The sequence below is a fragment of the Mobula hypostoma genome, chromosome 11 (genome assembly GCF_963921235.1).
Source record: "Mobula hypostoma chromosome 11, sMobHyp1.1, whole genome shotgun sequence".
Classification (NCBI taxonomy): Eukaryota; Metazoa; Chordata; class Chondrichthyes; order Myliobatiformes; family Myliobatidae; genus Mobula; species Mobula hypostoma.
The window spans coordinates 79,356,384-79,371,605 of record NC_086107.1 but is presented as its reverse complement, the minus strand read 5'-3'; positions in this window follow the sequence as shown (position 1 = coordinate 79,371,605).

Genomic DNA, 15,222 nt, shown 5'->3' with positions numbered 1-15,222 from the left:
TGAATTTCCAGCATCTGCAGAATTCCTGTTGCTTGCGTTCAAAAAGGAACACGCGCACGTGCGTGTGTGTGTGTGTGTGTGTGTGTGTGTGTGTGAGAAGAAGGCTGTCTAATACTCAATGTGCAGAGAATAAAAACCACATCATGCTCATAAAAAGCCATAAAGAATAAAAGTATAAAATAACCCATTAAAAAAGACCGTGAAACACCAAATGATACAATGAAAAACCATCATGCAAACAGTAACTGTAACAGCAAATAGTGTTTCTGAACTTAAGTCCCATAGTTCAGTGCAGAGCTGAATAAACATCATGAAGCAACAACCTGAACCGGCTCTCACCTTGCCTCCGGCCTCAACACTCTGACCTTTTCAATGTGGCCCGGTGCTTAAATCTCCGTCCAAACAACAGTTCTGCCACTTGGAAACGCCAATCCTTGCCCTTTGATTCAGCCTGTAAATCTCTGTCCAAACATCGTGTTCTGTAGCATCAAAGCACTCTGGAGCCTGGACCCCTTGGTTTCAATTTGGCCTGTGCCCAACCTTTCATGCTCTTCCACACTCTCGGTAACGGGGCCTACAACCTCACCGTGCCTTGGGAATGCCACATCAAATTACCTCCAAGTCCAAAGGGAAATTACAAACTATTACTCACGATGATCATTTGCCAGAAAAAGTATGGTTAACTAGGTATTTAGTTGCTTTCCTTGTTCCATTAGCCACTAGCTAGAAGTCGCTGAAGGTCACCAGCACCATCTTAAACTGGAAAAAGGGGGCAAAATAAATTCAACCTAAATCGTTTGTTTGCCTTCTCTGACTGAGGCCTCAGAGAGCTAAAGCCTACAATCTCCACATTGACACTGTCCACTCCAGTGCTGGCCATTTGATACTGGCTGCTCTGCTTGTTTTGATTGGTTCTTGCTAATCAATCCCAAACGCCAACCGGCTGCTGCTAAAAGTCCAAAAAAATGCCGCAAGTCATTGCCATTAATACTTGATCAGTGATACCTGAGTGGATTATGTCCTCTCAAGCTCCAGCTGCCACTGCTCCAAGCTCCAAAACAAAAAACTGCCATGAGCCACTGCCTTTAATACTCAATCAGAGATGCCTGAGTGGATTGCATCTTCTCAAGCTTCTGATCTCTCCAATTGGCCACTGCTCAAAGCTCCAAAAAATTTCCAGCATTTTCCGACAGTCAGTAAGAGAGACAACATGGCAAATTTCAGGAACTTTGGCCATTAGGAGAAGCTTTAACGTTAGTTAAAAGGGAAATGAAGATGATGTTAGACATCAGAATGTGAAGCTGAGCATGGCTTTTGAGAAATATAAAGGAAGTGAGGACTATAGACCAGGAAACATCAGAGCAGAATTAGGCCAGTCTGTCCATCGAGTCTGATCTAGCATTCCAGCATGATTCAATTAATATCCCTCTCAAGCTCATTTTCCTGCCTTCTCCCCATAAACTTTGACGCCTTTACTAATCAGAAACATATCAAACTCTGCATTAAATATACCCAATGACTTGGCCTCCACAGACACCTGTGGCAATTAATTCCACAGATTCACCACCCTCTGGCTAAAACATTTCCAGTTTATCTCCATTCTAAGTTAACTTCCCTCTATTCTGAGGCTGTGCCCTCTGTCCTAGAATCCCCCACTATAGGAAACATCCTCTCCACATCCACCCAATTTAGGCCTTTCAATAGACTTCAATGAGATCCTCTCCTCATCCTTCTAAACTCCAGTGAGTAGAAGCCCAGAGCCATTAAATGATTCCCAGGTGCAGTCTAACCAATACCTTTTAAAGCCTCTGCATTACATCCTTGCTTTTATACTCTAATCCCCTCAAAATGAAAGCTAATATTGCATTTCCCTTCATTACCACCAAGACTGAAAACTGCTAGTTAACCTGTACTCCCACATACCTTTGCACCTGATTTCTGAATTTGGTCCACATTTAGAATATAGTCTACACCTTTATTCCTTCTGCCAAAGTTCATAATCATAAACTCCCTTACATTGTATTCCATCTGCTACTTCATTGTCCATCCTCCTAATCTGATCACGTCCTTCTGCAGACTCCTTCCATCCTCAATATCACCTGGCCCTCCACCAATCCTTTTTTGTCTGCAAACTTGGCTACAAAGCCATCAATTCCACCATCGAGATAATAGGCATATAACATGAAAAGAAGTGGTCTCAACACTGACCTCTATGAAACACCATTAGTCACCGGCAGCCAACTAGAAAAGGCTTCCTTTATTCTCACTCTTTGCCTCCTGCCAGCTAACCAAGGTGGCATCGTTCCTATAATACCATGGGCTTGTATCAGGGAATCTGGAGGGTTAAACGGGGCCATGAGATGTCCTTGGTGAGTAGAAAGTGAATCCATGATTTTTATGTACACCAACAAACAAAAGGATACCTTGGGCAAAGTTAGGATAATGAATTCAACAAGTATTGTGCATTGTAATTCTGCAAGGAGGAGGATGTAGAGGACAGTGAGATCGGGGAGGGTCATGCTGATGAGGTGTTAGAACTCCTGAAGAACATTAAGAGCCTGGAGCCCATCTTAGGTATTAGAGAGAGTCTAGAGAACAGACCAGTGGGGCTCGGCAAAGATCTTTATGTCCTCATTGGCCACAGGTGAGGTCCCAGAGCTCTAGAGAATAGTCATTGCTGTTCCTCCTTCAACAACACAATTTCTCACTTTTACATGATGCATAATCAGAGATATCAGAAGCAAATTCTTTGTCTTTCTAGCAATAAGTAGTGAGGAGGGTAGAGAGATACAGGGAGAGAGTTTAAGAGCTTGAGGCCTGGGTCACCAATCTGAAGGTGTCAGCACTGATATGACGAATCAAATGGCCTTAGTTAGTGATATTGGCTGATTTGATTTCAGAACTGCACCATACAGCAGGGAGATGATGAATGAAGTGTACTTGGAGCACAACAAGTCGAGGAAAATTAATTTTGAACACTGAACGTTCGAGATATTTGGAATTTAAAGCACAATCCAATAACAACAAGCCCTCCTTTTGCCACTAAGGAATGATGGTCAACCTTACACGGACAACATCCTCACCTTCAAGAGAAAATCTGCAGATGCTGGAAATCAAAGTAACACACACAAAATGCTGGTGGCACTCAGCAGGCCAGGCAGTGTCTATGGAAAAGAGTAAACAGTCAACATTTCAAGCCAAGACCTTCTATCAGGCCTGGAAAAAAGAGATGAGGTCAAAGAAGGTGGGAAGAGGGGAGGAAAAAGTACAAGGTGGTTGGTGATAGTGAAACTGGGGGAGGGGGTTGGGTGAAGTAAAGAGTTGGGACACTGATGAAAGAAATAAAGGGCTGGAGAAGGGGGAATCTGATAGAAGACAGAAGACAGAACCATGGAAGAAAGGGAAGGAGGAGGAGTACCAGAGGGAGGTGTTGGGCAGGTGAGAAGATATGGTGAGAGAGAGAAATAGTGAAAGTGGAGGCAATAACCAGAAGTTCAGGAAATTGATGTTCATGGCATCGATCTGGAGGCTGCTCAGATGGAATATAAGGTGTTGTTCCCTCAACCTGTATGTGCCATGGACTGACATGTTGGAATGGGAATGGAAAGTGGAATTGAAATGGGTGACCATTGGTAGATCCCACTTTTTCTAGCAGACTGATAGGTGCTCAGCAAAGTGGTCTCCCAATCTATGTAAGGTCTCACCAATATACAGGAGGCCACACTAGGAGCACCGGACACAGTCTAAAACCCCAACAGACTCACAGGTGACATGTCGCCTCACCTGGAAGGACTACTTGGGGCTCCGAATGGTAGTGAGGGAGGAGGTGTAGGGGCAGGTGTGGCACTTGTTCCACTTGCAAGGGTAACTCTCCCAGTTTCACTTATCACCTATTACCTTGTACTTCTTCATCCCCTTCCCCCACACTCTTACTCCAACTTCTCATCTCTTTTCTACAGTCCTGATGAAGGGTCTCAGTCCGAAACTTTGACTGTTTATTCTTTTCCATCGATGCTGCCTGGCCTGCTGAGTTCCTTCAGCATTTTGTGTGTGTTGCAAAAGTATTCACCTTGTATAATGAATGAGAGCAGGGAGACAGGAAGTGGGAAGATTGGGTGGAAATCTAATGGAAAAGCCAAGTACCTGTTGCAGGTCTCTAATAATTTAACTGAGAATAAATAAATAATCAAGCAGGGTAACCGTCTGTGTCATTCTTTCCTCTTCAATCCCACTTACTTCATTTTTTGCTCTTTATAAACTGTTTAGAGGGCATCTTATCCAGAGCCCATCTCAATAGTGAAATGAAGTGATTTGGGATTAGCGAGCCTGGGATTATCCTCACACGCCCTTTCCCACTCCTGAGGAAAGCAAAATTATTTCTCACCAGAGAGACTCTGGATTCATTCACTATGAATCATGGTTGTTGGTGAGGGAATTGGGTGAGCAGCTGCTGCCACCTGTCTGTGCTGCGCAATTTCCATTTCAGCACCATAAGACTATAAATATAGGAGCTGAATTAGGCTATTTGGCCCATTGAGTCCGCTCCACCATTTCATCATGGCTGATCCAATTTTCCTCTCAGCCTCTCTCTCCTGCCTTGGCCACCACAGCTGCCTGTGGCAAAGAATTCCACGGATTTACCATTCAGTGCCTAAAGTAATTACTTCATAACTCTGTTTTAAAAGGACGCCTTTCTATTTTGAGTCTGTGTCCTCTGGTCTCACACTCTTCCACCAAAGGAATCATCTTCACCACACCCACTCTATCAAGGCCTTTCACCATTTCATAGGTTTCAATGAGGTAACCCCCTCATTCTTCAGAATTCCAGTGAATACATAGAAACATAGAAAATAGGTGCAGAAGTAGGCCATTTAGCCCTTCAAGCCTGCACCGCCATTTGGTATGATCATGGCTGATCATCCAACTCAGAACCCTGCACCAGCCTTCCCACCATATCCCCTGATCCCTTTAGCCACAAGGGCCATATCTAACTCCCTCTTAAATATAGCCAATGAACTGGCCTCAACTGTTTCCTGTGGCACAGAATTCCACAGATTCACCACTCTCTGTGTGAAGAAGTTTTTCCTAATCTCGGTCCTAAAAGGCTTCCCCTTTATCCTCAAACTGTGACCCCTCGTTCTCGAATTCCCCAACATTGGGAACAATCTCCCCACATCTAGCCTGTCCAATCCCTTTAGGATTTTAAACGTTTCAATCAGATCCCCCCTCAATCTTCTAAATTCCAACGAGTATAAGCCCAGTTCATCCGGTCTTTCATCATATGAAAGTCCTGCCATCCCAGGAATCAATCTGGTGAACCTTCTTTGTACTCCCTCCATGGCAAGGATGTCTTTCCTCAGATTAGGGGACCAAAACTGCACACAATACTTCAGGTGTGGTCTCACCAAGGCCTTGTACAACTGCAGTAGTACCTCCCTGCTCCTGTACTCGAATCCTCTTGCTATAAATGCCAGCATACCATTCGCCTTTTTCACCGCCTGCTGTACCTGCATTCCCACTTTCAATGACTGGTGTATAATGACAGCCAGGTCTCGTTGCACCTCCCCTTTTCCTAATCGGCCACTATTCAGATAATAATCTGTTTTCCTGTTTTTGCCACTAAAGTGGATAACTTCACATTTATCCACATTAAATTGCATCTGCCATGAATTTGCCCACTCACCTAACCTATCCAAGTCACCCTGCATCCTCTTAGCATCCTTCTCACAGCTAACACTGCCGCCCAGCTTCGTGTCATCCGCAAACTTGGAGATGCTGCATTTAATTCCCTCATCCAAGTCATTAATACATATTGTAAACAACTGGGGTCCCAGCACTGAGCCTTGCGGTACCCCACTAGTCACTGCCTGCCATTCTGAAAAGGTCCCGTTTATTCCCACTCTTTGCTTCCTATCTGCCAACCAATTCTCTATCCACAGGCCCAGGGCTATCAAAAACTCTTCATATGACAAGCCATTCAATCCTGGATTCATTTTCATGAACCTCCTTTGAACCCTCTTCAGTTTCAGAACATCCTTTGTAAGATAAGGAGCCCAAAACTGCTCACACTACTCCAAGTGAGGCCTCACTAGAACTTTATAAAGTCTCAACATTACATCCTTGCTTTTGTATTCTAGTCCTCTTCAAATGAATGCTAATATTGAATTTGCTTTCCTCACCAGACACAAACTGCAAATTAACCTTTAGGGAATACTGCACAAGGACTCCCAATTCCATCTGCACCTCAGATTTTTGTATTTTCTCTCCACTTAGAAAATTGTCAACCCTTTCTTCTACTAAAGTGTATGACCATACACTTCCAACACTGTATTCCATCTGCCATTTCTTTACCCATTCTCCTAATCTGTCCTTCTGTAGTCTCTCTTCCACAAAACTACCTGCCCCTCCGCGTATCATCTGCAAACTTTGCAACAAAGCAATCAATTCCATCATATAAATCATTGACATATAATGTAAAAATAATCGATCCCAACACAGACCCCTGTAGAACACCACTAGTCACCAGTAGCCAACCAGAAAAGGCTCCCTTTATTCCCATACTTTGCCTCCTACCCATCAGTCACTGCTTTATCCATGCTAGAATCTTCCCTGTAATACCATGAGCTCTAACTTATTAAGCAACCTCAATGCGTGGCACCTTGTGAAAGGCATTCTGAAAATCCAAGTACATCAACCCATCAACCGATTCTCCTTTGTCTATCCTGCTTGTTATTTCTTCAAAGAATTCCAACAGATTTGTTAGGCAAGATTTTCCCTCAAGGAAACCATGCTGACTACAGTCTATGTTACATGTGCCTCCAGGTACCCGAAGACCTCAGGCTTAATAATGGACTCCAACATTTTCCCAACCACAGAGGTCAGACTAACTTCCTTTCTTCTGCCTCTCTCTCTTCTTGAAGAGTAGAGTGACATTCGCAATTTTCCAGTTATCTGGAACCATTTCAGAATCTAGTAATTCTTTAAAGATCATTACTAATGCTTCCACAATCTTTTCAGCCACCCCTTTCAGAATTCTGGGGTATACATCATCTGGTCCAGGTGACTTATCTACCTTCAGAACTTCCAGTTTCCCTGGAACATTCTCCTTAGTAATGGTAACTTCACACACTTCATGACCCCCTGACACTTGGAACTTCCACCATACTGCTAGTGATTTCCACAGTGAAGACGGACACAAAACACTTATTCAGTTCATCCGCCATTTCCTTGTCCTCCATTACTACCTCTCCAGTATTGTTTTCCAGTGGTCCAATATCCACTCTTGCCTCACATTTACACTTTATCTGAAGAAACTTTTGGTATCCACTTTAATATTATTGGCTAGCTTACTTTCCTATTCCATATTTACCTTCTTAGAAACATAGAAACAGAGAAAATAGGTGGAGTAGGCTATTTGGCCCTTCGAACCTGCACCGCCATTCAGTATGATCATGGCTGATCCTCCAACTCAGAACCCTGTGCCAGCCTTCCCCCGCCATACCCCCTGATCCCCGTAGCCACAAAGGCCACATCTAACTCCCTCTTAAATATAGCCAGTGAACTGGCCTCAACTGTTTCCTGTGGCAGAGAATTCCACAGATTCACCACTCTCTGTGCGAAGAAGTTTTTCCTAATCTCAGTCCTAAAAGGCTTCCTCTTTATCCTCAAACTGTGACCCCTTGTTCTGGACTTCCCCAACATCGGGAACAATCTTCCTGCATCTAGTCTGTCCAATCCCTTTAGGATTTTATATGTTTCAATAAGATCCCCCTTCAATCTTCTAAATTCCAATGAGTATAAGCCTAGTCGATCCAGTTTTTCATCATATGAAAGTCCTGCCATCCCAGGAATCAATCTGGTGAATCTTCTTTGTACTCCCTCTATGGCAAGGATGTCTTTCCTCAGATTCGGGGACCAAAACTGCACACAATACTTCAGGTGTGGTCTCACCAAGGCCTTGTACAACTGCAGTAGTACCTCCCTGCTCCTGTACTCGAATCCTCTTGCTATGAGTGCCAGCATACCATTCGCCTTTTTCACCGCCTGCTGTACCTGCATGCCCACTTTCAATGACAGGTGTATAATGACAGCCAGGTCTCGCTGCACCTCCCCTTTTCCTAATCGGTCACCATTCAGATAATAATCTGTTTTCCTGATTTTGCCACCAAAGTGGATAACCTCACATTTATCCACATTAAATTGCATCTGCCATGAATTTGCCCATTCACCTAACCTATCCAAGTCACCCTGCATCCTCTTAGCATCCTCCTCACAGCTAACACTGCCACCCAGCTTCATGTCATCCGCAATCTTGGAGATGCTGCATTTAATTCCCTCATCTAAGTCATTAATATATATTGTAAACAACTGGGGTCCCAGCCTTGAGCCTTGCAGTACCCCAGTAGTCACTGCCTGCCATTCTGAAAAGGTCCCGTTTATTCCCACTCTTTGCTTCCTGTCTGCTAACCAATTCTCTATCCACATCAATATCTTACCCCCAATACCGTGTGCTCTAAGTTTGCACACTAATCTCCTGTGTGGGACCTTGTCAAAAGCCTTTTGAAAATCCAATTATACCACATCCACTAGTTCTCCCCATCCACTCTACTAGTTACATCCTCAAAAAATTCTATCAGATTCGTCAGGCATGATTTTCCTTTCACAAATCCATGCTGACTTTGTCCGATGATTTCACCGCATTCCAAATGTGCTGTTATCACATCTTTGATAACTGACTCTAGCATTTTCCCCACCACCGATGTCAGGCTAACCGGTCTATAATTCCCCGGTTTCTCTCTCCCTCCTTTTTTAAAAAGTGGGGTTACATTAGCCACCCTCCAATTCTCAGAAACTAGTCCAGACTCTAAAGAGTTTTGAAAAATTATCACTAATGCATCCATTATTTCTTGGGCTACTTCCTTAAGCACTCTGGGATGCAGACCATCTGGCCCTGGGGATTTATCTGCCTTTAATCCCTTCAATTTACCTAACACCACTTCCCAACGAACATGTATTTCCCTCAGTTCCTCCATCTCACTGGACCCTCTGTCCCCTACTATTTCCAGAAGATTATTTATGTCATCCTCAGTGAAGACAGAACCAAAGTAGTTATTCAATTGGTCTGCCATGTCCTTGCTCCCCATAATCAATTCAACTGTTTCTGTCTGTAGGGGACCTACATTTGCCTTAACCAATCTTTTTCTTTTCACATATCTATAAAAGCTTTTACAGTCAGTTTTTATGTTCCCTGCCAGTTTTCTCTCATAATCTTTTTTCCCTTTCCTAATTAAGCCCTTTGTCCTCCTCTGCTGGACTCTGAATTTCTCCCAGTCCTCAGGTGAGCCACTTTTTCTGGCTAATTTGTATGCTTCTTCTTTGGAATTGATACTATCCCTAATTTCCCTTGTCAGTCACAGGTGCACTGCCTTCCTTGATTTATTCTTTTGCCAAACTGGGATGAACAATTGTTGTAGTTCATCCATGCGATTTTTAAATGCTTGCCATTGCATATCCACCGTCAACCCTTTAAGTGTCATTTGCCAGTCTATCTTAGCTAATTCACGTCTCATACCTTCAAAGTTACCCTTCTTTAAGTTCAGAACCTTTGTTTCTGAATTAACTATGTCACTCTCCATCTTAATAAAAAATTCCACCATATTATGGTCACTCTTACCCAAGGGGCCTCTCACGACAAGATTGCTAATTAACCCTTCCTCATTGCTCAATACCCAGTCTAGAATAGCCTGCTCTCCAGTTGGTTCTTCGACATGTTGGTTCAAAAAACCATCCCTCATACATTCCAAGAAATCCTCTTCCTCAGCACCCTTACCAATTTGGTTCACCCAATCTATATGTAGATTGAAGTCACCCATTATAACTGCTGTTCCTTTATTGCACGCATTTCTAATTTCCTGTTTAATACCATCCTCAACCTCACTACTACTGTTAAGTGGCCTGTACACAACTCCCACCAGCATTTTCTGCCTTAGTGTTATGCAGCTCTACCCATATCGATTCCACATCCTCCCGGCTAATGTCCTTCCTTTCTATTGCGTTAATCTCCTCTCTAACCAGCAATGCCACCCCACCTCCTTTTCTTTCATGTCTATCCCTCCTGAATATTGAATATCCCTGAATGTTGAGCTCCCACCCCTGGTCATCCTGGAGCCATGTCTCTGTGATACCAACTATATCATATTCATTAATAACAATCTGCACTTTTAATTCATCCACCCTGTTACGAATGCTCCTTGCATTGACACACAAAGCCTTCAGGCTCGGTTTTACAACGCTCTTAGCCCTTATACAATTATGTTGAAAAGTAGTCCTTTTTGATTTTTGCCCTGGATTTGCCGGGCTGCCACTTTTACTTTTCACCTTACTACTTTTTGGTTCTACCCTCATTTTACACCCCTCTGTCTCTCTGCACTTGTTCCCATCTCCCTGTTGTGAACTAACCTCCTCTCTCCTAGTCTCTTTAATTTGATTCCCACCCCCCAACCATTCTAGTTTAAAGTCACCTCAGTAGCCCTCGCAAATCTTCCTGCCAGGATATTGGTCCCCCTAGGATTCAAGTGTAACCCATCCTTTTTGTACAGGTCATACCTGCGCCAAAAGAGGTCCCAATGATCCAGAAACTTGAATCCCTGCCCCCTGCTCCAATCCCTCAGCCACGCATTTATCCTCCACCTCATTGCATTCCTACTCTCACTGTCGCGTGGCACAGGCAGTAATCCCGAGATTACTACCTTTGTAGTCCTTTTTCTCAGCTCCCTTCTTAACTTCCTATTTTCTCCTTTCAGGACCTCTTCCCCTTTCCTACCTATGTCATTGGCACCTTTATGTACCACGATCTCTGGCTCCTCACCCTCCCACTTCAGGATATCTTGGACGCGATCAGAAATATCCCGGACCCTGGCACCAGGGAGGCAAACTACCATCCGGGTCTCTGGACTGCGTCCACAAAATCGTCTATCTGACCCCCTTACTATCGAGTCCCCTATTACAACTGCCCTCCTCTTCCTTCCCCTACCGTTCTGAGCTACAGGGCTGGACTCTGTGCCGGAGGCACAGCCACTGTCACTTCCCCCAGGTAAGCTGTCCCCCCCAACAGTACTCAAACAGGAGTACCTATTGTCAAGGGGCACAGCCACCGGAGTACTCTCTATTACCTGACTCTTCCCCTTCCCCCTCCTAACCGTGACCCACTTGTCTGCCTCCCGTGGCCCCGGTGTGACCACCTGCCTGTAACTCCTCTCTATCAACTCCTCACTCTCCCTGACCAGACGAAGGTCATCGAGCTGCAGCTCCAGTTCCCTAACGCGGTCCCTTAGGAGCTGCATCTCGGCGCACCTGGCACAGATGTGGATGTCCGGGAGGCTTGGAGACTCCAGGCCCTCCCACATCCGGCACTGAGAACAATAAACTGCCCTCACACTCCTACTGCCCCTTTCCTCAAATAACAACAAAAAATGAATACCAAATCTTCCTCGCCTTGCCTGTTTCCGCCTAGGCCCGTTGAGCCAAAGCCCTTAAGCCTTCACTCTGCTCCCAGCTCACTCGACAGCCCGCAAACTATGCTGCCCGCTGTATAATGTTTAGTTGCCTTCTGTTGGTTTTTGAAAGCTTCCCAATCCTCTAATTTCCCACTATTTTTTTTACTCTATTATATGCCTGTTCCTTGGCTTTTATGTTGGCTTTGACTTCTTTTCTTGGCCACGGTTGTGTCATCTTGCCTTTGAAGACTTTATTTTTTATTTTATTTGAGATTCAGCACGGAGTAGGTCCTTCCGGCTCTTCAAGCTGTACCACCCAGCAATCACCCATTTAATCCTAGCCTAATCATGGGACAATTTGCAATGACCAATTAACCTACCAACTGGTATGTCTCTGGACTGTGGGAGAAAACCAGAGCACCCGAAGGAAATCCATGCGGTCATGGGTAGATTGTACAAACTCCTCACAGGCAGCAGCGGGAATTGAACCCAGCTTTCTGTACTATAAAGTGTTGTGCTAACCAGTACACTACCGTGCCAACCACATTTCTTCCTCTTTGGGATGTATATATCCTGTGGATTCCAAATTGTTTCCAGAAATTCCAGTCATTGCTGCTCTGTCACCATCCCTGCCAGTGTTCTTTTTCAATCAATTCTGGCTAACTCCTCTCCCATGCCTCTGTAACTCCACCGTATTCCATTCTCTTAACTCCACTGTAACACTCATACATCAGTACAGTCAAACTCTTTCAAAATTGTGTTCAGCTTCTCTGCCTTCTCCTGGATCACCACATCTACCCAGAAACCAAAACCACTGCAGATACAACAGAGCTTGTATCTTGGACCTCCTGCTTGCTTGCTAAGTGTACGAACACCATACTTTGTCTGCATATGGAAAGAAAGTGGAAATGTTTCAATGACTTGGTTATGTTCAAAGATGTCTCCACATTAAAGATGAGAGATTTATTTTGTTTGTTGGTCAGAATTACAGTCCTCAGATTAAGGAATAATTTCAATTTGTTCTTCGATGGGTGGAGTAGCCTTGCTGCCATGTGGCAATGGTGGGTATTACAAGAGGTCAAACCATGAACAGGAGAAAATCTGCAGATGGCTGGAAATCCAAGCAACACAAACAAAATGCTGGAGGAACTCAGCAGGCCAGGCAGCAACGATGGAAAAAAGTACAGTCCACGTTTTGGGCTGAAACCCTTCAGCAGGACTGGAGAAAAAAAGCAGAGAAGTAGATTTAAAAGGTGGGGGGAGGGGAGGGAGAACCACCAAGTGATAGGTGAAACCTGGAGAAGGCCGGATGAAGTAAAGAGTTGGGAATTTGATTGGTGAGATAATGTGAGAGAGGGAAAAGGGGATGGAAAATGGATCCCCCACCAGAAGGCCTTAAAGCTTTCCATTTTTTTTCTTAACCCCAGACCTCAAGAGTTCCCCTTCACCACTACTCTCCTCCACCTAGCGGAACTTGATCTCTCTCTCAATAATTACTCCTTCAGCTTTTCCCATTTCCTTCAAACAAAAATGGTAACCATGGGTACTTGCATGGGTCCCAGCTATGCCTGCCTACTTGTTGGCTACATGGAACAGTCTATGTTCCAAGCCTACACTGGTGACTGTCCGGCACTTTTCCTAAGCTACTTTGATGACTATAGTGGTGCTGCTTCCTGCACACGTGCTGAACTCGACTTCATCCACTTTGCCTCCAACTTCCACCCTGCCCTCAAATTCACCTGGTCCATGTATGACACCTCCATTCCCTTTCTCAATCTCTCTGTCTCTATCCCTGGAGACAGCTTATCCACGGACTCCAACAGCTAACTAGACTACACCTCATCCCACCCTACTTGTAAATTTCTCAATTCCTCCATCTCTGTCACATTTGCTTTCAGAATGAGGCTTCTCATTCTAGAACAGAGGAGATGTCCTCCTTTTTCAAAGAAAGGGGCTTCCCTTCCTCCATCATCAACCCTGCCCTCAACCATATCTCTTCCATTTCACACATTTGCTCTTACCACATCCTCCCGCCACCCTATGGGATAGGTTTCCTCTTGTCCTCACCTACCAGCCTCTGTGTCCAACATATAATTCTCAAAAACCTCTGCCATCTCCAATGGAATCCCACCATCAAGCACATCTTTTCCTCCCCACCACTTCTGCTTTCCACAGGGATCACTGCCTACATGACTCCCTTGTCCATTCTTCCCTCCCCACTGATCTCCCTCCTGGCGCAAGGGGAGATTCCCAATTATGGCCCTCCAGGTCCACTTTTCATCCTGAGTTCTGTCAGGTCTCAGGTATTTCAATGGGGACATGCATCAAAAATGACCACTCACCCAGGATTGCTAGGACCCTCATGTTCATCAAGAGAAGATTCTGGTGGCCTGGAATGGAGGTCCAACAACTTATGCAAGCTTGCGAGCATGCACCCAGAACAAGGTGCCCGCACTCAACCTCTGGGGCTCATTCACTCCCTACCAGTTCTGGACATAACATGGGCGCAAATCTGCATGGACTTTGTCAAGGGTCTTCCGTCTTCCAAGGGGAAGACTGGCATCGTGGTAATCACAGATCGTTTCTCAAAGGCCTGCAAATTCATTGCCTTAGAAAACCCGTACCAGATCTTCAGGATCCACAGAGTGTATCAGATTGCAGTTTTCAATTTGCATCACGTTTTTGGAGTGTGTTCTGTACACTCATTGGGGCAACAGAGAGTTTTTTCTCTGGATTTCACCCACTGTCCAACAGCTAGACAGAGTGGGTGAACTGGTATATGGAACAAAACCTGAGATGGCTCATCTCAGAAAAAACAGATGAGTGGTGCAATCATTTGATATGGACAGAGGTTGCCCACAACACACTACAGCATTCTATGCATGGGATGTCCCCGTCTGACTGCCAGTTTGGGTGTTATCTGCCACTCTTCCCTGAGCAGGAGGCCAAAGTTAGGTTTCCGGTGGCTGAAGATCTCATCCAACGTTGCAAGGGAAAATGGACTAGGGCAAGGGAAAATGGACTAGGGCAAGAGAGATTTTGTTGGCCTCTATTTGGAAAGCTGAAATAAAGGTTAACTGCAAGAGAAGGCAGGACAAGTTTTGCAGCCTGGACAACATATCTGGCTGTCAACTCAAGGATTTGCCTCTCTGGGTGGGGAGTCTAGGAAAGTGGCATCCAGGTTCATTGGTCCCTTCAAAGCAGCTCCCAAAGACCCTCAAGATCTATCCCGCTTTCCACATTTCCAAATTAAAACCTGCAAACACCAGTCCTTTAACACCACCTCCATCAGTCCTGCCACACCCAGGTGTGATGATGGGGAACAGGTCTTCAACATAAAAGGAATTCTGGATCCACAAACAGTTCAGGGTGCTTGGCAGTTCGTTGTAGACTAGGATGGATTTGGACCCAAGGAACAGTGCTGGCTAATGTAGCTTATGTGCAATTTGTTATAAAAACTGATCTTAACTTCTATGCACATGGAAATAACTGGTTCCAAAACACACCACACCATAGGATTTTGTTTATAATAAGTTACCATATTGTATTTTTGAGCAAAATAGAAATGTTATAGTTTTCCCTTTTGAATCATTCTCATGTATTGTGTGCAATCTCTATGAAGCCAGTGAATATGACTTTTCAGACTTAACTGGCACTATCATGCAAATGCATGTATAGTCACCAAGACCTTAGAATACATAAAACGAAGTTGTTTACAATAGGCTCA